The sequence below is a fragment of the Hevea brasiliensis genome, chromosome 14 (assembly GCF_030052815.1).
Source record: "Hevea brasiliensis isolate MT/VB/25A 57/8 chromosome 14, ASM3005281v1, whole genome shotgun sequence".
NCBI lineage: Eukaryota > Viridiplantae > Streptophyta > Magnoliopsida > Malpighiales > Euphorbiaceae > Hevea > Hevea brasiliensis.
In genome coordinates this window covers 53,572,789-53,597,700 of record NC_079506.1, presented here as the reverse complement: position 1 = coordinate 53,597,700, position 24,912 = coordinate 53,572,789, and positions in this window count along the sequence as shown.

Sequence of the window (24,912 nt, the reverse complement as noted above, 5' to 3'; positions counted from 1 at the left end):
ATGGGTTATCAGTAGACGAAGTTGGTAATTCATTAGGTATACTACGGGATCATGTTATGCCTTACAGAGGGGTAGGGTGTGACATGTAATATCCCCAGACCTGTGTAAGTCTCTGCTGGGCCAGGCTTGAAGAACTACCAAAAGAATAAAAGTACACGGGCTGTGTACTTAGACCCGTGTAACCTTCTGTGCCAATGCAAGACCGAACCTAGTTCTGGACAGTTTTGTGACCCAACTTGGGCCAACAATTTGGTATGGTTTAAGGCATTTCTGGGCTCTGTGATATTCATGAAAATTGTAGCCCTATATCTAAGCTTTCCAATTGTATAAATTTTAGGTCATTTTCACCAATATAGAGGGAGTTATGACAAAATGAATGCGTACTATTCATTTAGTCATTTTCTGGGTTCTGTGCATGGTCATCCGGATTTGGATAGTATTTAGGTCTAGTTTTGGACAGAATTTGGGCATGGTTTCTTCATGGAAAATGGAGTGTTTTGGGTTTGGTTTGACCTCCAATTGGCGTCATACCAATTGGAGCAACTCACATTCAGTGATGACTAAAAACTCAAACTAGACTCAATGAGTCCCAAACCTGCAGAGAAAAGCACTCCCATTTTTTTTCAATTTCCTCCAACTTTCTTACTTCAATTGGCATATAAAGCACTTCTATAAGCAACAATTTCATCTCAATTTGCTCAATTTCAACAATTACACAAAATTCCCAATTCATGTACACAAAACCTAATTTCAAATATCCAATTTATACAAACTTAACTCATTCAAACTTCTAATCATATCAACTTATCAAACATCCTCATGGAACCAATTTTCATCATTTAAAAGCATCAAACCCCAAGAAGTTCCATGGCTATCGAAATTAGGGTTCTTAAATTTCTTATCATTTGTTTTTAATTTCATGTTATACTCACTCATTTCATCATGCTTACAAGGTTTAAAGAAGAGAGGGAGTGGTATCTCGCACTTACCTCTTGTGACCTAACTTTAAACTTCCCAAAACTTCAAATTTCCTTCTTCTTATGGTTACCTAGAGCTTCCTTATAGTATAGGGATAATTTTTAGTGAAGAGAGTTTAAGGTTTTATGGGGAGGAAGCTTAGGAAATCAAACTTTGAGAAAGAAAAATGGAGGGAGAGAGAGAGCTTGAAATTTCAGCCATGGAGGAGAGAAAAGAAGAAGATGGCTTTGGTAGGTGGTTTTTGTCTCTTATGTCTATATATATATATATATATATAGTACTTTAGTTTTTTTATAATGTCATAAGTCTATTTCTTTTCCTTTCTTTTCTTTTCTTTTCTCTTCTTCTTCTTTCTTTTCTCATTTCATAAATCAATTTATACTTCTAATTTATTTTAATTATTTTAATTTCTCTCATTTTTAATTGACATTTAGTTCAAAATTCATCTCTAGGGGTGAAAATGACCAAAATGCCCTTCTTTGTGTTTATTGGGTTATTTTTGTTTGTACTGATTAATAAATTCTCTTAAAATTTTTTTAATGTCTTTAATGTCATTTTTACCTAAATAAACCTTTAAATAAGTCCTAAAATTATTTTCCTATATTTTCTTAACATTTATCCCATCAATTTATGTCTCCTCACTATAGTCTAAGTGTAGTTCTAGACATTCTGACTGTCCGAATAGGCATTAGTCATTGGAACAGTAGAATATACGAACTACCTATGATGAGGGCATTACAATTTTCCCCTCTAAATAGAAATTTTATCCTTGAAATTTACCTGATGTGAAGAGCTGAGAGAACTGCTACCTCATCGTCTCTTTGCTCTCCTATGTCGCTTCTTTTGTGTTGTGGTGTCTCTACAAGACTTTCACTAGTGGAATCCTCTTATTTCTGAGTTCTTTCACTTTCCGTGCTAAGATTCTGGCTAGTTCTTCTTCATATGTCAAATCAGGTTGTACAATTATCTCCTCTACTGAAATGACATGTGAAGGATCTGGTCTGTATCTCCTGAGCATCGACACATGGAATACATTGTGAATCTTGTCTAGCTCCAGTGGTAAAGCTAGCCTATAGGCTACTAGACCCACACGTTCAATGACATCATATGGACCAATAAACCTAGGGCTTAACTTACCCTTTTTACCGAATCTTAGCACTTTTTTCTAAGGTGATACCTTGAGAAACACCTTATTGCCAACCTCATACTCTATATCCTTTCTCCTTAGGTGGGCATATGACTTCTGTCTGCTAAAAGCGACTTTCAAAATGTCTTTGATGAATTTCACTTTTTCCTCAGTCTGCCTCATCAATTTTGGGCCCACTACTTTCTCTTCCCCCATTTCTGCCCAAGATAAGGGAGTCCTGCATCTCCTCCCATACAATGCTTTGTATGGGGCCATTTTTATGTTGGCTTGGTAGCTGTTATTATAAGCAAACTCTACCAAAGGAAGATACTTCTCCCAACTTCCTTCAAAATCAATGATGCAGCTTCTTAACATATCCTCCAATACCTGAATCACCCTTTCTGATTGTCCATCCGTCTATGGATGAAAAGCCATACTAAAGTGCAGTTGAGCGCCTAAAGATTCCTGTAGCCTTTTCCAAAACCTTGAAGTAAATCTCGAGTCTCGATCAGATATGGTCAATGTTGGCACTCCATGTAGTCGGATTATCTCATCTATGTAAATCTCTGTTAATCTCTCCAGTGAGTAGTCGGCTCTAACTAGTAGAAAGTAAGCTGACTTGGTCAATCTATCCACAATCACCCATATAGTATCATGCTTCTTCCATGTCAATGGTAGCCTAGTGACAAAATCCATGGTGATGCGGTCCCATTTCCACTCTGGTATGGATATAGGTTGCAATAACCCTAATGGAACCTGATGCTTAGCCTTAACTTGCTGGCATGTCAAACATCTAGTCATAAAATCACCAATCTCTTTCTTTATTCTAGGCCATCAATAATGTGTTTTTAGGTCTTGGTACATCTTGGCACTTCCCGGGTGCATAGCATAGAAGCTACTGTGCGCCTCTTTCAAGATATTCTTCTTCAATTCCTCATCTCCTAGTACACAAATTCTGCTTTTATAATATAGGCATCCATCTCCTTTCAACTCATAATCAGTCTCCTCCCCCTTTTGAGTTCTGCCCATTGTCGACACCATATTTTGGCCGATCCCTAGAATCAATAAAAATTCTTCTTTGAACAGCTAATCTCGTTTCCGATCCCTCTTTAGGCGGTCACATTTCCGATCTCTCCTCACAAAAATTGAATTAATACTGAGTCCTCATATTCATTAAGCCTCGCCGATCTCTCAAATCATTTACCGACCTCTCAAACCCGTTGTCGAATTTCCGGACCTGTCAAGTATATTCCTGATCTCTGTTGATAAATAAAATGAACTGGCACTAGATCTTTTCCTACCAGTTTTATTGCCGACCTCCTTTTCGAAAGATTAAGAGCTAAAGTTTGGGTTCGGTTTAACGAGGGTTCCGATCTTAAGTGTTCAAGTTAAAATTTTCAATTTTAACCAAGTCCCGTTCAGCATTTCTCCCCCACCGATCTCATGCTTATTGTGCTTTCCGATCTTTTATACTTAGATTAATAATGGAATTTAGTTCATGTTTCGCTATGCTCATACAATCAAATACTTAGGCAAATTCGAAGATTTTCCAATCACATCCATTCATTGAACAAAAGAGATATTCCATTTCATTTCATAATTTGTACAAGTTATTCGGCTGGGGGTGACATTCTGCTCACTCTCTCTCTCTTCCTCGCCCTCCTCCTCACTATCTTCACCATCGCCCCCGGGAGCCAGGTCGTCCATCCAAGAGAAGTCCTCTTCAGGATAGCGCTTTTGAAGTTCGGCCAAGAGATCCTTATGAGCATTCACATAGGCTCCGGCTATTCCCGACACCATCTCTTCATCCTTTTCCTTGAGCTCTTTTTCTTTCTCCGAAAGCTCCTTATCCTTCGCATTAAGCTCCTCTACAAGTTGAGCGACTGGCGGCTAACCGTTGGCACGAAGTGCGGACTTCTCTCGAGAGCCCGTTCACTTTCGGCCAAGTCACGAGACCTTTCGGCGGTGATCTTCATGGTACTTCGCCTGTCCCTCAACTTGAGATATATAATCTTGAGCGGATGAGAGTTGAGATCGGAGGAAGCCACTTCCTGATTTTTCTTCCCGACCTCCTTACCCAGGCGCTGAATCTTTTCCCGAATCATGGTCTGGTTCACCAGACACTCCACGTTTAGGCTCATGGTTCGAGTCAAGATATCATCGAGACCACTCCGGGATAGCCTGTCCCGATCCTCCTGAAAGAAGATGGTAGATCCCAGGACTTTGGCAAAATCGGAGTTCTCCCTAACAGTCCGGTTATTCTTCAAGCAGTCGGTCAGTATCTGAGCGCCACGAGAAGAGGTCCTCCCAGAAGATTGAGAAGGCTCCCTTTCCGTGCTTGGAATAACTGAGATAGGCGGGGGCTGCTCTTCCGATCTAGGAGGAGATCTGACAGCCTCAATGGTCGGCGGACCCGAAGGTTGAGACGGGTCTCTTTGCATCTCCCCAGGTTCGTGACCGGGTGTTTGAAGACGTTCCGAACGCTTCATCTCCTTTACTTTCCGGAAGATCTCTTTGTCCTTCTTCCGCTTCCTAGAACCCTCACCACCCGCCATACCTGCACAAAGAAAAGGTTAGTGAGATCTCTAAGGTCCTGAGAACTGAGATATAGAAAATACCAATGCCGAGGTCAGAGAGCGGAAGTTCGCGATCTCGGCCGGTGATCAGTTGCATGGTCCAATGGTGCAGTTCGGCAGTCACCGCATTTGGACAGGAATATTTTAGAGTGGTGGCCTGACTTTTCAGCTCCATCACTATCAAGCTTTCCTCTTGACTCAGGGTAAAGTGCTTCGGAAGCAGGGGCCCCTGGTACCACCAGCTACGAGGAAAGTCCTCAAAGCAGCTCGGATCTTTGCTCCTCAGAATGAAGAACCGGTTCTTCCAATTCTTAAGGGATGAGGGTAGATCGGAAAAGAGTCATAACGAGGCTTACTTTGAAAGAACCAGTGTTCGTCATCCTTTCGGCGAGTTAGTCTGTGTAGCTCGGCGAACACCTTAGCCGTAGGTCTGATTCCCTTAGCTCGGCATAGACCTCGGAAAGCAACCAAGATCCGCCACGAGTTGGGGTGGATTTGAACAATGGATATTCGGTGAAATTTTAGGACCTCCTTATAGAAATCGGCTAGAGGGAACCTCGAGGCCTTTAATCGTTCTTCGTACCCCATGACCATGTCATCCTCTTCAAAAGAATGATCGACACGAAGATCGCCATGGCACTTGATCACTCATATGACTCAGGACAAATATTGTATTTTTGAACAAACGAGTGCAGATCGGAGTCCCGAAGAACCGATGGAAGCTCGTCTATTGGAAGGTTCTCTCTACTTTAAGGTGGTGCTAGCGTTGATGGTATGACCCGACCCGACTGGAGCGAGAGACCCTAGGGGTTTAGGTTGCACTGGGCCCGATCGCCTCTTCTTCATCGACGATGACCATGAGAACTGAATGGAAGGAGGGCTCGCGCTCTCGACCTTCTGCACCGCTCATTTTCAAGAAAAACAAAGAACTTAAACTAAAAAGAGGATTAAAGCCCTTACCGAGTCGATCGCGTCGGAAACTGAGAAAATGAGAGAACTTGAAGTTGTGAGCAGGGATTGAAAATGGAATGAGAGAGCAACCGGCTAACCCTCCCACCCCTATTTATACTAGTCCGAGCATTTAATGCTCGCGAGGTTCTAGGCGCATCGATTGGTGGGACTCGGCAAATTGTTCGACACTTTTCTCAAATATCCGAATGTTCGAGATCGATTTATTAGAGGTCGGCATAATAAGTTAAAAATTTTGAATAAAGGATCAGCTAAGTGTCATTCAGGTAAAGAATCAGATTGGATAATCACATTAGGGATCGGAAAATAATCAATGCAAAAATAATAAGATGATAACCGACAAAATAAAGTCTTTATTTTTCAAAAGTTCGGATTACATCATTTGGGCGATCTCTAGGGATCGGATTACACTAACATTGGATCACATCATTTCTGTGATCTCTAGAGATCGGATTGCATTGAAAATAAAATACATCATTTGGGCGATCTCTAGCGATCGGACTACAATAAAGGTCTAACTACAACATTTGGGCAATCTCTAGAGATCTGATTACATTTCAGGATTACATCATTTGGGCGATCTCTAGAGACCGGTGGAACATCCTATCTAAAAGGCCTATGTCAAAGCCTAGTCTTGTGGCTGAATCAAAAGATGTGTTTGACCAGGAGACCGGCTGTTGGCATCGGATAGATATGCAGCTCAGATGGGGTGATTATGACTCCCATGAAGATGAGAGACATCGTCACCGATGTTACCACTCGAAACCGACCCGCTGTCGGAACACCCAATGTGGAGGAAAGACGCTGTCGGAACACCCAATGCGATGAGAAGCCGAATGAACTCAGTAGAGCGACTCGAGATCGGTACAACCAAAGTCCGCAATACAGATCGGCCAAATCCGGTCCTCTCACCATCGTCAGTTAAGGTCATTCGATCACCGGGATCGTAAATTTTCAGTCGGTGAGTAAAGAAGTCCATCGGAAAAAGATCAAAGCCACAGTTATAGCGTAACTTCCACCGAGCAATGAACAGTGGAAAGTAAGAAAAGAAGAGAGGAAAGTCGATGAAGAAAATGTCTCCGCGATGTGGGTATATATAGGGGAAATGGGCATTTAATGTCGAAGGAAAACGGTTGACGCTTCGAGAATCGAGATGTAATTAATGCTTGGACCGAATCCAGACTGATCAAGGGATAAAAGAGATCGGGAGATAGGAGATCAGCATGAGAGATCGGAATAGGAGCTAGGGGAGGGATCGGAAGACAAAAAGAATAAGACAAATTCCAATAACCGCCGCCGAATCGTGAGCCGAGGTAGTTAAAGCGTGGCGACGAGATCTCCACCGCACGCCTAAGAATCGCCCGCACGCCGACAGTGCCGTGGTATGTCATGACAGTCCAGACATCCCAATCTCCACCGTTGATCTCACTTGTAAGGATGAATCCGAACCCTTGGATCAAAAGAGAAGACGACAATACCAGCTTTTTCACTCTTAGCCCTCGATCGTTCCGACAAGAGGATTCAAGACTGTCGATTAAAAGAGGAAAAGGACAAATATTTGAGAAGCGATCTCACCATTCGCTTTGATTCTCTTTAATTCCCGAACATCCGATCATGTACTTCAAAATCTTGACCCTCCATCTCCTCAAAATAAATCTCGACCTTCATGGGGAGCACCGATTCCTATAAATACTGCATGAAAACTGCTCAAGGACGGACAAAAATATAGACAAGAGGTCGCTATTATCGTGGAGGAACTCAAACTTCATTCGCTTTGTTACTCATTGCTTTTGTAGTGATCAAAAGACTTTTGAAACTAGTTTTCAGGAGTGTTTTCTTGGAAAAGATTTTGAATCTGGAACTCTACATTTCAGCTTGTTCATTATCCGGTCATACTCGCCATCTTTGCTTTCTTTTCTTCCGCTCAAGCTCAACTTCCTTCCACTGGTTCTTACCCTGTTACCTTTTAGCTAAAGCATCTCTCGGTTTCACGCATGACATCAACTCTCAGCTGGTTAATCCGCCATCTTCATCACTATTTACCACCTCATAGTTATTTCAATACATTTGGCTCCTCACAGACATCAACTCTCAGTGATCAATCCGCCATCTTCATCACTATTTACCACCTCGCTTATTTCAATATATTTGGCTCCTCACGGTAAGAGTTCATATTACGCTTTTATTAAGTATTTGCGTTTACTTTTCGCACTTTCTTTGCTCTCTTTACGCACGCGGTTTACTCTAAGTTTATTCTAAGAAAAAATCTCAAAGAACGTTACTCGAATTATCTCTTTAGTGATCGGTCCATCATTTCACAATTTTCGTCATTTCGAATACGAGCTTTTAGCTCCTAGTAGCGTGTAAGTGGTCGTGCAAAATATAGGTATCGCAACTTAAGGGCCTCTTTTACAAGAGAAAGCTTGAATAACACGTCAGAAAATAGCCAAACTATTAGGCCGACGTGAACGGAATTTGGCAAGATACCACGAAGAGGAATAAAACCAAAATAAACTAGACAACAGATCGGACATTAATAGGTATGCGTGAAATGACTACATGGAAGGTCGGTAAATCAAGTTTAGTATTACCCATTTAGTCATAGGGTATCAAGAAACCTAACCTCCAAAGATTTTTGAATGCCGAAACCTTAGTTTTAGGTTCTTGTTACATGTAGCTGAAATTGAAATTGAGATCGGCAAAGCCCCTTCCGTGCTCCTCGCTAATCCGAAAGAGATCGGAGGAGAGTTCTTATCCGGTCTCAGCTTAAAATTTTAATAAATACTTAAAAGAGGTCGGAGGAGAGTTCTTATCCGACCTCAATTCAAAATTTTTAATAAATATTTAAAAGAGATCGGAGGAGAGTTCTTATCCGGTCTCAGCTTAAAATTTTAATAAATGCTTAATAGAGATTGGAGGAGAGTTCTTATCCGGTCTCAGCTTAAAATTTTAATAAATACTTAAAAGAGGTCGGAGTAGAGTTCTTATCCGATCTCAAATTAAAATATCTAATAAATATTTAATAGGATCTAAGAGAGTCCTTATCCGATCCCCAACCAAAATTTAATATCTAAAAGAAGATCTGAGGAGAGTTCTTATCCGATCTTCTAAATTAAACTTTAAATAAAACATTCCTTTTAAGTAAAATTAACATGCAAAAGTAATTCACTAAGGTTGTCTCATTTACTTATGTATCCGGTGATCCTAATCTGAAAAATCAAACATTCCTTTTACCAAAAGGACTAACATTCCCATCCGAGCCCTTCTAACTAATTTATAAAGGACGCAAAATTAAATCTACCTACCCTTATTAAGGGACGAGGTGGGGTGCCTAACACCTTCCCCACCCGTTTACGGACCCCGAACCTAGAATCTCTGCCTTGAAGTGGTATCATTTTTTTTATCTTCTCAAATGGTTTTCTTTAGTTTCCCTCAAAACTAAGGTGGCGACTCCTCACTCTTTCCCACTTCGGTGAGTGATCGTCAGGCGACATAAAATCCCATCATGACAGCTTGGCGACTCCGCTGGGGACATATTGACCCAACCCCATTCTAGAGGTCCAAAAGTAGGCTTAATTTTTGTCCGATCAAATTATATTTAGAGGGGCTCACTCGGCGATGTCTCATATGCTAATTATTATTGCTACTAACTATTTTGTTTTGCCTGTTCTATCTCCTACAGTGCTCTTCATTTCAAAGAAAAAGGAAAAAAGAAAAAATGGAAAAATAAAATCCCCCTGAATTGGGAAGAGGTAAAAGTGTCCCTTCACACACTGAACACTTACACAATGTCCTCACACACTATGGTCCTAACCCGGGCTTTCTTACCCTTTTAGGAAAGTAGGAGGGGGTCATGTAGCGGTGCCCGTGGGTTTTACCCCGTTAGTATCCGTGAAGGCTTCTGCTCAAATTGGAACTCGTTCTATTCACCGTGATACCCGTGGAATTTTCCCGACAATATCATGGGGGTAGAATGGGGCTCTACTGTTTACAGTAGGGGCAATTTGGGAACCTGTGGCTATTAGAAAATTAGATCCTGAGCTAAACCGTCACGATAGCTGAAAGCCGTAGTAAACTGCCTCATAAGATAGAACTATCCAGATAGGTAGCGCTTACCCAGTGTTAGGAGTCTCCCTACTATAGGACAAAAGGGGCATGCTTACTCTTACCCTATTCTACTTTAATTTCCTTTTGTTCATTTCTTTAGAGGGTAATCTTGAATCCTACTAAAACGCCTACACATTTTCCTACTTTGATAAATGTGTACGTTTCACCACAACAAAGATGATTCAAAATTACCCTAATTTGTCTTACTAACAAATTTTCTCAGCGTTACCAAACCAAGAGTCTCAGATAAGGATAGGCATCATTTTTATCATGGCATCCTTGAGTCGGTACAGAGAGGCTCAAAGATGCTAAACTTTGGTCCAAATCAGCTCATTGGTCTGCACTTCGCAAAATGATGTTTCCGAGGCACACATTAGCTCAATATCTTCCCTGGATCTTGAGAAAATAGAGATCAAAATGAACAACCTCGAGGGTCTGTCTAATAGATGGAGGTTGCTTCCCGATCAGGTCAAGGTACAGTTTGAAGAGAAATACGGAAGGATTGCAACCTTAATGCAAGCCAAGGTCCAAATCCCTGCATTAAAAGCCATGTTGACGGTTTGGAATCCTAAGTACGGAGTATTCTCTTTCAATGACATTGACACGGCCCCCACTATGGAAGAATATCAGGCATTGCTGGGGATCCCATACTCATCGCAGAACCGGATCTACTTACACCTCGAGCATAGGCAGACCTGGAAACGGTTGGCACATATGTTGGGTTCTCCCCCAGAAGAAGTAAAGTCCAGAGAAACAGTCAAAGGGAACACGCATGGATGGCATTGGACGTACCTTGAGAAGCGGTTAGATCATCACCTCCACGAGAAACAGTGGGATCAAGCTTCCGTAGCACTCGCCTTGGGAATCTATGGTCTGATCCTGTTCCCGAGACCATTGGGGATCATCACTAGCAGTGCAGTGGAGGTATTTTGGATGAGAAAGCGGGGATCAATCCGATACCGGCAATTCTTGCCGAAACCTTGTTAACCCTAACTTACTGCAGACAACAGGGGAAAGGGTCCATTAAGTGTTGCTCTCAGTTATTATACCTCTGGACTATCAGTCACATGTGTCCTGTGGAGACAAAAGGATTGACTTGGTACCTTGACCAGCCTCCCATTGAGAAGATGATCCGGTTAGTGATCAGCTCGAAGAATGACAACAAAGTATGGAACGGATTTTGAGTTTCAATAGCCATGATTACTGTTGGAGGAAGCTGTGGACGTCAAGCCAACCCGTCTTGATTGGTACAGGAGGTATACAGTCGGTGTCCCTGATTGGAATAACCGGGTATACAAGTTACACTCCAGCACTGGTAATGAGGCAGTTTGGCTCAACACAGTCCATGATCAACATTAAAGAATACCACCAAGGTCACTTCTACCATGAGCTCAAGGAAGAAGAAGGGTTGAAAAGGGCTCGCAAGTCCTGGGAAAACATCACTCTAATGGAGAGATCACCCAAAGGCCCAAGTGCCTCGGGCGATTACCTTAAATGGAGAGCTGATAGGGACCAAGAACGCTCTACCATAGAATTCAAGGACGACAACCCTCGCCAAGACGCCCTATTAGAGGAAGCTGATAATCGCCTGGTTGACTCGCTACAAAAGGCAAATACCGAGAACTCACAGCTGCAAGAACGAATGAAACAATTGGAGGACCAACAGCAGAAACTTAAGAGAAGGGTAAGAAAGCTCAAGGAAGAGGCAAGGGCCGAAAGGATAGGGTTCGAAGAGCAAGAGGTACAGTGGGAAAAAGAAAGAAACTCTCTCCAAGCTGAGGTCAAAGAGATGAAAGGGCAGAATAGTAAGCTTCAGGAAAGGATGAAGTACCAAGAAGTACTCGTTGAAGAGTATAAACAGGAAAACAAGAAGAAGAAGCTTGAATTAAAAGAACAGGCACTCCTCATCCACGTCATCTTGAAAGAGTGTTCTAAAGTAAGGAAAGAGAAAGAGAAACAAGTCGCCTCTATCAAGGATCAAAGAAAATGTGGACCCTTGGAGAAGATGATAGCACAGGAAAAAGGAACTATTACAGAATCCGAGTATGCTCAAAGTGTTCGATCCTGCCAAACAAGAGGAAAGGTTATATGAGTATCTCAGAAAATGTCATCTCATTATAAAGAACCTCCCAGAACCTAGGCCGATGTAAAGAATATGCTGTACAAATTATTCAGTTAATGAAATGATTTTTGGACCATTGTCTAAGCAGATTTGTGAATGAATAATATGACTCCCGTAGGAACTCCCTCGCTAGGGTTATGTGAAAAATTGAAATGCGCTATATGGACAGGTATCATAAATGCGCATTCAATCCCGTCATTCACTGGGCCGACTATCGAACGATGCCATGATAAAGCTGAGGCGATTATCCTTTTGCAGATTCCAACCTGGCTCTCAAATGCCACTGTATCCTTCGTCCAGACCAGGACTTTTAGTTTCTTTGCAAAACTCAAATTCATTTAAATTTTTTTTTATCCTCACAGGAAATCAATATTGATTCAAACAAGGCAAGTCTGACCAAGCACACGATCCAACCCAAGCGAGTGTACTTAACAAGATCTCGAACGAGGAAGATAATGGAAAATCAGGAGCAAGTACGTAACCCATGGACAGGTCTCCGAGTTGAAGGATCAGCTTTCTGAAATTATGAGACTAATGAAGGAAATGTCTCAGAGCAAACCTGCTTCAGAACCTAGCCCACCATTACCTCCTCCGCCTCCTACAACAAATGATCCTCAGCAAGCTTCAACCTCTTTTACCTTTCAGTCTCCCATTCCGGATCCGACAGTCACTGTCAATCCGATGACCATAAATAATGACCCACCTTTTTCCTATTACCCTACTGCCTCAAATGTCGAGCCTCACCATTCAATCCCGATCCTCCGCTTTACTCCACCCTCGCTCCGCTGGAGGAGTGTATCATGCGGTGGAAGGAGAACATAGGGCGAGAGAAAATGAGAAACTATCTGCCCTAGAAGAAAGATTGAGAGCAATAGAAGGGTTGAACATGTATGGCTCAGTCGATGTGTCGTCACTGAGATTGGTGCCAGATGTGGTGGTACCACCCAAATTCAAGGTTCTTGATTTCGAAAAATACAATGAAACTCGGACTTCAGATCCACCTGGCAACCTACATTGCCAAAATGTCTGCCTTAACAGAAGACGATAGACTCCTCATTCACTTCTTTCACGAGAGCCTCTCCGGAGCAGCTCTGAGATGGTGTATACAATTGGACAGGAGCAAGCTGCACTCCTGGAAAGATTTGGCCGATACCTTTCTTAAGCAGTACAAATTCAATTGTGATGCAGCACCCACAAGGAGGGACCTCCAGAACCTGGTACAGAGAGACCGGGAAGGTTTTAAGCAGTACGCCCAACGATGGAGGGAGAAGGCTGCAGAAGTATATCCTCCGGTGACCGATAATGAACTCTGCTCCCTATTCATCGAAACATTGAAGGCTCCCTACTTCAACCTGATGATCGGAAATACCTCCAGCAGCTTCTCAGATATCATCCAAGCCGGTGAGAGAATTGAAGCTAATCTGAGAATAGGAAGGCTACCGGAGTTGACTGAGAACCCTGTGAAAAAGACTGCCAATTTTGGCAAGAAGAAGGAGAGTGATGTACATTCCATCACTCGACAGAATAATTTTCCCCAATTCCCCCAAAATAACTACCGGCCATATCCTCCCTCTCATGGCCCAACTATCGCAAACATCCCACCCCCTTTCCCTAATTATTCACAACCACGCCCACAATACGCCCCACCTGCAAATTTCCAACCAAGACCACCTCCTCCTCCAGCTCAACCACGACCACCACAAAATAACCCAAGACCTCCAAGGAATCCTGATCCACCCCTTCCTCCTCTCTGAAATATACCGATACCTTGTCGGTATAAACCAAATCGCACTCACCCCTTTAGACCCAATCCAGCCGCCATATCCCAGGTGGTATGATGCCACTGCCCGTTGTGAGTATCATGGAGGAGCACAAGGGCATTCAACTGACAACTGCGGGGCACTCAGAGGGAGAGTGCACGCTTTAATCCGAAACGGGTGGCTGAAGATCGAGGGAAATGGTTCCCTCCCCAATGTTACCTCAAACCCACTGCCTAACCACAATGCGGGCAGTGGTGTAAATATGATAGAGTCTAAAGGAGAGGGATCAACACCAGAAGTGGATGAGCTGGTTCCATACTTTAAGGAGATTTTTACTATAGCAACGAGGGAAGGCTACCTTTGCCCTCAGGTAGCGGGATTCAAAGAGAGTACGAGGTGTCCTTACCATGGAGGGGCAGCTGACCATGAGCTGCGAGATTGTGAGGGGTTCAGGCAAGAAGTCCAGAACTTATTGTCTCTCGTGGTTCCGAGATGCCGACAAAGGCCAAAACGGAAAAGGAGTGAACACCACCGGATACACCGTAACGCCTCCACCTCCAAAACCTAATCACCTTCTCACCCCGTAGCCTCCGCCAGAATAGCTTATCCAAACTCCACCTCAGCTCCCCATCACCAATACTCACGCTGTCCCTTGGAATTATAACTTCCAAGTTTTCACTCAGGGAGCGTCAAGCAGTACATCCGCTCCTAGTCTTGCCTCACCTCCGGCACCACCAAAACCATGTTTCGCTCCTCACGAGCACTTCAGAATGACTTATGCCGACTCGCTAGCAACACTACTCCCCAAGCTTCTAGACCCGTTATTGCAACAAAATCCTCTCCACTGAGCAAGAAGTCGAGTTTATAACTCAAGTGGGAGGTGTTACATGAACGAAGAAAGAGAGAAGAGAAAAGGGAAAGTAAAATGGGAGAGTCATCCAAACACGGAAGAGGAGGTTGAGAAAGCAGGGAAGCAGAGCCTATTGACCACAAGGAAGATGAAGAACACTGCTCCAAATAATGAAACAGAGCGAGTATGACGTGGTGGAGCAATTGAGAAAACCCCGCCCGAATTTCATTGTTATCACCGATCCCGAGCTCTAAGTCCACCGACAAGCCCTACAAAGAATCCTCGGATCAGGCCTTTGTGAACCCCGACATTACTCCGGCGCTTTGAGAAAATAGTAGGACAAATCCAGCATCCACTGTAGCCTTTTCTCAAGAGGAGGTAGACCTGCGGGCTTAGGGCACAATAAAGCTCTACATGTAATCGTGAAGTGTAAGGGTTGTATAGTGGCCAAGGTTCTCATCGATAACGGATCGGCCCTCAATGTATTGCCTAGTGCGACCTTAGCCAAAGCTACGGTTGACTAATCGCATATACGCCAAAGTGCAATGGTGGTAAGAGCCTTTGACGGTACCGTGAGAGAGGTGTCGGGAGACATTGACTTGCTAATCCAAGTCGGGCATGTACTTTCAACGCCACGCTTCAAGTGATGAACATTGAGCCGCTTACACTATGTTATTAGGGAGGCCGTGGATCCACTCGCGAACGCTGTTCCTTCAACTTTACACCGTAAGATCAAATACATTAAGGACGGCAAAATCATCACAAGAAGGCGAAGAGGCCATACTGGTCACTAAGCCGCAATCACTTCCTTATGTGGAAGCGCCGAGGAATCATTGGAGAGTTCTTTCCGTGCCCTTGAATTGCAAGATACTGTGAAGGAAGGGGAAATGGCAATGGTGGCCAAAGTAATGTAAAGAAACGGGTATCAAGAGGGGAAAGCCTTTGGCACTGCCATGCAAGGAATCATCGAGCCTATACCGCTATTCGTAAGATAGGCCGTTGTGGTTTGGGGTATGAAGAGGATGCCTCGTGGATGGGCGATTCGATGAGGAGGATGCTTCGGATCGAGGTTCGACCAGAGACGAAAAAATGAAAATAGTCCCGAGAATTACGGAGATCTTCACCAAACCGGTCATCCAACATCCGCAAGTACGTATGATCGCGGATGATCCATCCATAGATGTCATCCAACTGGATTCCTTGTATGAGGCCCTAGTTTCACCCATTGCTGAAGAGCAGGAGCTTGACAACTGGACAACGGAGGATATCCCTGTACTCAATTTCGAGTAAAGTACCTCTGGTTATCTACACTTGATCATTTTGTCCATGGTGACAAGTGTAATACTGTAAATGGACCTTTTCTTAAGGCATTAATATTAATGAATTGATAGCGCATTTTAAATCCAATACTCTCTTTCCTTTTTAATTCCATCCTTATAACATGTTCTATTCTTTATTCATTCAGGACCATTCATCAATTAACACCTAATAATCCAATAGACTCCGAAATTCCTCCGTTAATTTTGAAATCCCCATAACTGCCATTACTTCAAGTAATTCTGAGGAAGACCTTACAGAAGAAAGCAGTGAAAAAGATGAACCCTCCCTCGTACCTTGTGAAGATGAAACGCGCACAATAAACTTAGGCTCGGAAGAAGTAAAAAGGGAACTTAAGATAGTGGAGAGTGAGGAATTGGGAGATATGATCGGTCTGCTTAAGGAATTTCTCGACGTATTTTCATGGAGCTATGATGATATGGTCGGTTTGGACCCCCAGATAGTGACGCACAAGATTCCCTTAATTCCAGGAACGATCCCGGTGAAGGTAAATCGAGGAGAATGAATCCCACACACCGCTCAAGGTTCGGATGAAGTCAATAAACAGTATGACGCAGTATTCTTGTAAGTAGTCAAATATCCCCAATGGGTGGCTAATGTCGTCCCAGTAATGAATAAAGACGGGAGATTCAGGGTGTGTGTTGACTACATGGACATTAATAAAGCAAGTTTGAAAGATGATTTCCTCCCTCACATTGATGTGTTAGTTGACAATGCGCGGATTGGGTAGGTGTTCGTGGTATTGATGGGGCATCGTGGTACAATCGATTCCGATGGACAAGGAAGACAAGGATAAAATCGCTTTCATCACCCAATGGGAGTATTTTGCTATCGACTCATGCCCTTCGGTTGAAGAATGCCGGGCTACTTACAATACAAGAATGGTCACATTATTCCACGATATGATGCATAAAGAAGTGGAGGTATATGTGGATGATATGATCATTAAATCCAGGAGAAGAGAGCCACGCTCAGTGATGAGGAGGGTGCTCGAAAGGCTCAGGAAATACAAGTTGAAGCTGAACCCTGCTAAATGCATCTTCGGAGCTAGATCAGGAAAACTGTTGGGATTCATAGTAAGCGAGAAAGGGATAGAAGTGGATCCGCATAAAGTTCGAGCTATTCAAGAAATGCCGTCCCAAAAACAGAAGGGAGGTGCGCAGCTTTCTAGGAAAGTTGAACTACATTTCAAGATTTATTTCTAATCTCACCGCCAAAGTCGAGCCTATTTTCGACTACTCCTAAGAACAATCCTACCCAATGGGATTCGGATTGTCAAAAGGCTTTCGAGACAATCAAACAGTATTTGTCAAACCCACCAGTATTGGTCCCGCCTGTGGCAGGCAGGCCTCTGATCCTGTACATGGCAGTCCAACAGAGCTCTATGGGATGTGTTTTGGGACAAGATGATGATACCGCCTAAAAGAGAGGGCCATTTACTACCCGAGCAAGAAGTTCAATGATTGTGAGTCAAGGTACTCTTTCTTAGAAAAGACTTGTCGCGTTAGCTCCGACAAAGAAATCGCCTCAAGCACTACATGTTGAATCACAAGACATGGCTTATCTCCCGGATGGATCCTATCAGATACGTATTCGAAAGCCCATTCGTGCCGGGAAGGATAGCCAAGTGGCAGGTTATACTCTCCCAATATGATATAGTCTACATGACCCGGAAAGCGGTGAAAGGTAGTGTAATCGCTGACCTCCTAGCGAAAACCCTATCCTGCATTATGAAGCTCGATTTTGAGTTCTCGACGAACATATTAATGAAGTAGACTGCGAAGAAGAGGGGTCACGATGTGTGGGAAATGTATTTTGACTGAGCAACAATTTATCCGGAATGGAATTGAGCCGCATTTAGTATCCCTGTATGAAAGCACTTCCCAATAGCTGCTAAGTTGGGATTTGACTGTACCAACAATGTCGCAGAATATGAAGCTTGTGTAATGGGTCTACATGCTGCTCTAGAGATGAAAATCAGAAAATTGGAGGTGTATGGAGACTCGGCTCTGATAATTTATCAGGTCAAGGGAGAATGGCAAACCAAGGATCCCAAGCTAATCCCCTACCAGAAATACTTCATCGGAGATGATCAGGGAATTCGAAGAAATCTCTTTCACTCATCTGAGTAGAGACAAGAATCAATTTGCTGACGCCTTAGCTACTCTAGCTGTTATGGCTCAAATCGAAGAAGGGCAGACGTTTCAGACGTTGAAGATTAAAGTAAGGGATGAGCCACCATCGCTTCATGATTGAAGAAGAGCTCGATGGAAAGCCTTGGTATCACGACATCCCGGTCATCAGAGAACCGAGAATTCCTTCAGGGGCAAACAAAAATGAAAAGAAGATGATTCGGAGGTTAGCATTGGGGTACTTTCCCAGTGGGGAAACCCTATACAAAAGAAGCTCCAACGGTGAATTATTGAGATGTGTGAATGCAAAGGAGGCAAAGAGAATCCTTTTTGAAACTCATGAGGGAAATTGTGCAACTCACGCCAATGGATACATGATGGCCAAGCAAATCATGCGACGTGGGTACTTTTGGACCACAATGGAAAAGGATTGCATCGAGTATTTCCGGAAGTGCCACAAGTGTCAGATTTATGCAGATCCGATAAATGTGCCACCTCACAAGTCGCTCAATCTCGTCTCACCATGGCCTTTTGCAATGTGGGGCATGGATGTGATTGGTCCCATCAATCCCAAAGCATCCAATGGGCATAGATTCATCCTTGTAGCCATCGACTATTTCTCCAAGTGGGTCGAGGCGACATCATATGCTCACATCACGCAGAACACGTTTCTCAAATTCTTCAAAAACAATATCATATGCCGGCATGGTCTCCCGAATGAAATTGTCACTGATAACGCCAAGAACCTGAACGGTCCGAAGATTCAGAAGTTGTGTGATCAATACAGAATCCGACATCTCAATTCCTCCCCATACCGTCCCCAGATGAATGGAGCGGTGGAAGCCGCGAACAAAAATCTAAAGAGGATAATCCGGAAAATGACGGTCACATATAGGGATTGGCATGACATGCTCCCCTACGCTCTTCATGCATACCGGACTTCCATAAGAACCTCAACTGGGGCAACTCCATACTCACTAGTCTACGGGATGGAAGCGGTATTACCGGTTGAGGTTGAAATTCCTTCCCTAAGGATTCTGAAGGAATCAGGGATTGGTGAGTCAGAATGGATCCAGTCAAGGTTGGATCAGTTAAACTTGCTGGATGAGAAAAGGTTAACAGCAGCATGTCACGGGCAATTATATCAGAGGAGAATGGCCAGAGCATTTGATAAAAACGTACGCCCACGGGAATTCCTACCCGGGGACTTAGTTCTAAAGAAAGTACTACCAAACCAAAATGATCCCCGGGGCAAATGGTCACCAACCTACGAGGGACCCTATGTGGTTAAAAAGGCGTTTACTGGAGGAGCCTTGATCTTGACCCACATGGACGGTGAAGAATTCCCGAGACCTGTGAATGCCGACACTGTCAAGAGATACTATGCATAAAAAGGAGAAGGGATGAAAACCCGAAAGGGCGTCCTATGCAAAAAAAAAAAAAAAAAAAAAAAAACCTTCTTGGGGTGAAAACCAAAAAGGGCGTCCCAAGAACCAAACTGGAGGAATAAGGAAGGGGGCATGAAACCGCGGATAGAGAGGCAACCGTCACGGCAAGGGACTTCAGAGAACTTGGAATATGGCAGTTAAAAGACTTCAAAACCAACTAAAAGGAATATATGAGATCTATCCTTGTACCTTTCCTTTTCCTTTGAAAGTCTATTTTTCCTAAAGCCATGATAAAGTTATACTCCATTCCTTCTGCTTTTGTTTTCCTGCTTACTCACTTTTTAATACTATCCTTTCTCTTTGACTAATGCGCTATTGATTAGTTAAATTTCTGCCATAAGATTTGAATTTAAAAATTGATAACCTCGCGTACTTTACTATGAGATTTGCAGGGAATAGCCGCCAAAAAAAAAAAAAAAAAAAAAAAAACTAGAGGTGAAAACCCGAAAGGGCGCTTCTGGTCGAATGGACGAAAAGAAAGTGAAAACCCACAAGGGCGCTTTCCGAAGAATAAGGAGAAAGTCGGGAACGGAAAAGGGACATCCGAAAGAACGAGGTCATAGGTCAGGCCTTACAACTCCTCCTCCATTAATCGTCCGCCTTCATTATCTTGTTAAGTACACTTTGTCAAGGAATAACTTCATGTGCCAAAGTCAGACTTGTTTTGTAAGTTGATTTTAATTTTCTGCAATTTACATTTCCTGCTATCAACCTCTGGTTCCTTGATCTAAGTTGATTTTAATTTTCTGCAATTTACATTTCATGCTATCAACCTCTGGTTCCTTGATCTAAGTTGATTTTAATTTCATGCAATTTACATTTCATGCTATCAACCTCTGGTTCCTTGATCTAAGTTGATTTTAATTTTCTGCAATTTACATTTCCTGCTATCAACCTCTGGTTCCTTGATCTAAGTTGATTTTAATTTTCTGCAATTTACATTTCCTGCTATCAACCTCTGGTTCCTTGATCTAAGTTGATTTTAATTTTCTGCAATTTACATTCCTGCTATCAACCTCTGGTTCCTTGATCTAAGTTGATTTTAATTTTCTGCAATTTACATTTCCTGCTATCAACCTCTGGTTCCTTGATCTAAGTTGATTTTAATTTCATGCAATTTACATTTCATGCTATCAACCTCTGGTTCCTTGATCTAAGTTGATTTTAATTTCATGCAATTTACATTTCATGCTATCAACCTCTGGTTCCTTGATCTAAGTTGATTTTAATTTCATGCAATTTACATTTCATGCTATCAACCTCTGGTTCCTTGATCTAAGTTGATTTTAATTTCATGCAATTTACATTTCCTGCTATCAACCTCTGGTTCCTTGATCTAAGTTGATTTTAATTTCATGCAATTTACATTTCCCGCTATCAACCTCTGGTTCCTTGATCTAAGTTGATTTTAATTTCCTGCAATTCCACCATCAACCTCTGGTTCCTTGATCTAAGTTGATTTTAATTTCATGCAATTTTAATTCCTGTTATCAACCTCTGGTTCCTTGATCTAAGTTGATTTTAATTTCATGCAATTTTAATTTCTGTTATCAACCTCTGGTTCCTTGATCTAAGTTGATTTTAATTTCATTCCTGTTATCAACCTCTGGTTTCTAGATCCAAGTTGATTTTAATGTTCGAGGTCATTAACTTAGGTGTGCTTTAGTTCCCTAATTTCGAACACCTAATCGTCCAAAATATGAGTCTGAATCTTTACATAATTCCTATACGGAAATTTTTCCTTTAATAGAAATTATGTAAAGAGGGGCAGCTGTCGACACCATATTTTGGCCGATCCCTAGAATCAATAAAAATTCTTCTTTGAACAGCTAATCTCGTTTCCGATCCCTCTTTAGGCGGTCACATTTCCGATCTCTCCTCACAAAAATTGAATTAATAGAGTCCTCATATTCATTAAGCCTCGCCAAATCATTTACCGACCTCTCAAACCCGTTGTCGAATTTCCTGACCACAAGTATATTCTCGATCTCGTTGATAAATAAAATGAATCGCACTAGATCTTTTCCTACCGCTTTATTGCCGACTCCTTTTCGGAAGATTAAGAGCTAAAGTTTGGGCTCGGTTTAACGAGGGTTCCGATCTTAAGTGTTCAAGTTAAAATTTTCAATTTTAACCAAGTCCTGCTCAAAGATTTCTCCCCCACCGATCTCATGCTTATTGTGCTTTCCGATCTTTTATACTTAGATTAATAATGGAATTTAGTTCATGTTTCGCTATGCTCATACAATCAAATACTTAGGCAAATTCGAAGATTTTCCAATCACATCCATTCATTGAACAAAAGAGATATTCCATTTCATTTCATAATTTGTACAAGTTATTCGGCTGGGGGATCACCCCACTGATTTACATTCTCGCTCACTCTCTCTCTCTTCCTCGCCTCCTCCTCACTATCTTCACCATCGCCCCGGAGCAGTGTCGTCCATCCAAGAGAAGTCCTCTTCAGATAGCGCTTTGAAGTTCGGCCAAGAGATCCTTATGAGCATTCACATAGGCTCCGCTATTCCCGACACCATCTCTTCATCCTTTCCTTGAGCTCTTTTTCTTTCTCCGAAAGCTCCTTATCCTTCGCATTAAGCTCCTCTACAAGTTGAGCGACTGAAGCGCCGTTGGCACGAAGTGCCCGGACTTCTCCGAGAGCCCGCTCACTTTCAGCCAAGTCACGAGACCTTTCGCCACCTGATCTTCATGGTACTTCGCCCGTCCCTCAACTTGAGATATATAATCTTGAGCGGATGAGAGTTGAGATCGGAGGAAGCCACTTCGATTTTTCTTCCCGACCTCCTTACCCGTGCGCCGAATCTTTTCCCGAATCATGGTCCGGTTCACGGACACTCCACGCTTAGGCTCATGGTTCGAGTCAAGATATCATCGAGACCACTCCGGGATAGCTGTCCGATCCTCCCGAAAGAAGATGGTAGATCCTGTGACTTTGGCAAAATCGGAGTTCTCCCTAACATCGGGTTATTCTTCAAGCGCCGGTCAAGATTCGAGCGCCACGAGAAGAGGTCCTCCTGGAAGATTGAGAAGGCTCCTTTCCGTGCTTGGAATGATCGAGATAGGCGGGGTCGCTCTTCCGATCTAGGAGGAGATCTCGACCTCAATGGTCGGCGGACCAAGGTTGAGACGGGTCTCTTGCATCTCCCGTGTTCGTGGATCGGGTGTTTGAAGACGTTCAACGCTTCATCTCCTTTACTTTCGGAAGATCTCTTTGTCCTTCTTCCGCTTCCTAGAACCTCACCACCCGCCATACCGCACAAAGAAAAGGTTAGTGAGATCTCTAAGGTCCCGAGACCGAGATATAGAAAATACCAATGCCGAGGTCGAGAGCGGAAGTTCGCGATCTCACGGTGATCGATTGCATGGTCCAATGGTGCGATCGGCGATCACCGCATTTGGACAGAATATTTTAGAGTGGTGGCACGACTTTTCAGCTCCATCACTATCAAGCTTTCCTCTTGACTCGTGGTAAAGTGCTTGAGCAGGGCCCTCGGTACCACCACTACGAGGAAAGTCCTCAAAGCGGCTCGGATCTTTGCTCCTCGAATGAAGAACCGGTTCTTCCAATTCTTAAGGGATGAGGGCAGATCGGAAAAGAGTCCGCAACGAGGCTTCGCTGAAAGAACCGTGTTCGTCATCCTTTCGGCGAGTTAGTCTGTGTAGCTCGGCGAACACCTTAGCCGTAGGTCTAATTCCCTTAGCTCGGCATAGACCTCGGAAAGCAACCAAGATCCGCCACGAGTTGGGGTGGATTTGAACAATGGATATTCGGTGAAATTTTAGGACCTCCTTATAGAAATCGGCTAGAGGGAACCTCGGATCGCCTTTAATCGTTTCTTCAGACACCATGACCATGTCATCCTCTTCAAAAGAATGATCGACACGAAGATCGCCATGGCACTTGATCACTCATATGAATCAGACAAATATTGTATTCTTGAACAAGCGATTGCAGATCGGATTCCCGAAGAACCGATGGAAGCTCATCTATAGGAAGGGTCTCTCTCCTTGAAGGTGGTGCAAGCCTTGACGGTATGACCCGACCCCGGAGCAGAGCAGACCCTAGGGGTTTAGGTTGCACTGGGCCCGATCGCCTCTTCTTCATCGACGATGACCATGAGAACTGAATGGAAGGAGGGCTCGCCGCTCTCGACCTTCAGACCGCTCATTTTCAAGAAAAACAAAGAACTTAAACTAAAAAGAGGATTAAAGCCCTTACCGAGTCCGATCGGCTGAGAAACCGGAGAAAATGAGAGAACTTGAAGTTGTGAGCAGGGATTGAAAATGGAATGAGAGAGCAAGCGGCTAACCCTCCCACCCCTATTTATACTAGTCCGAGCATTTAATGCTCGCGAGGTTCTAGGCAATGCATCGATTGGTGGGACTCGGCACCGTTTCGACACTTTTCTCAAATATCCGAATGTTCTGAGATCGGTTTATTAGAGGTCGGCATAATAAGTTAAAAATTTTGAATAAAGGATCAGCTAAGTGTCATTCAGGTAAAGAATCAGATTGGATAATCACATTAGGGATCGGAAAATAATCAATGCAAAAATAATAAGATGATAACCGACAAAATAAAGTCTTTATTTTTCAAAAGTTCGGATTACATCATTTGGGCGATCTCTAGGGATCGGATTACACTAACATTGGATCACATCATTTCTGTGATCTCTAGAGATCGGATTGCATTGAAAATAAAATACATCATTTGGGCGATCCCTAGCGATCGGACTACAATAAAGGTCTAACTACAACATTTGGGCAATCTCTAGAGATCTGATTACATTTCAGGATTACATCATTTGGGCGATCTCTAGAGACCGGTGGAACATCCTATCTAAAAGGCCTATGTCAAAGCCTAGTCTTGTGGCTGAATCAAAAGATGTGTTTGACCAGGAGACCGGCTGTTGGCATCGGATAGATATGCAGCTCAGATGGGGTGATTATGACTCCCATGAAGATGAGAGACATCGTCACCGATGTTACCACTCGAAACCGACCCGCTGTCGGAACACCCAATGTGGAGGAAAGACGCTGTCGGAACACCCAATGCGATGAGAAGCCGAATGAACTCAGTAGAGCGACTCGAGATCGGTACAACCAAAGTCCGCAATACAGATCGGCCAAATCCGGTCCTCTCACCATCGTCAGTTAAGGTCATTCGATCACCGGGATCGTAAATTTTCAGTCGGTGAGTAAAGAAGTCCATCGGAAAAAGATCAAAGCCACAGTTATAGCCAGAACTTCCACCGGAGCAGCTAGAACAGGGAAAGTAAGAAAAGAAGAGAGGAAAGTCAGATGAAGAAAATGTCTCCGTCGACAGGGGTATATATAGGGGGAAATGGGCATTTAATGCTGAGCGGAAAACGAAGCGGACGCTTCGAGAATCGAGATGTAATTAATGCTTGGACCGAATCCAGACTGCTCAAGGGATAAAAGAGATCGGGAGATAGGAGATCAGCATGAGAGATCGGAATAGGAG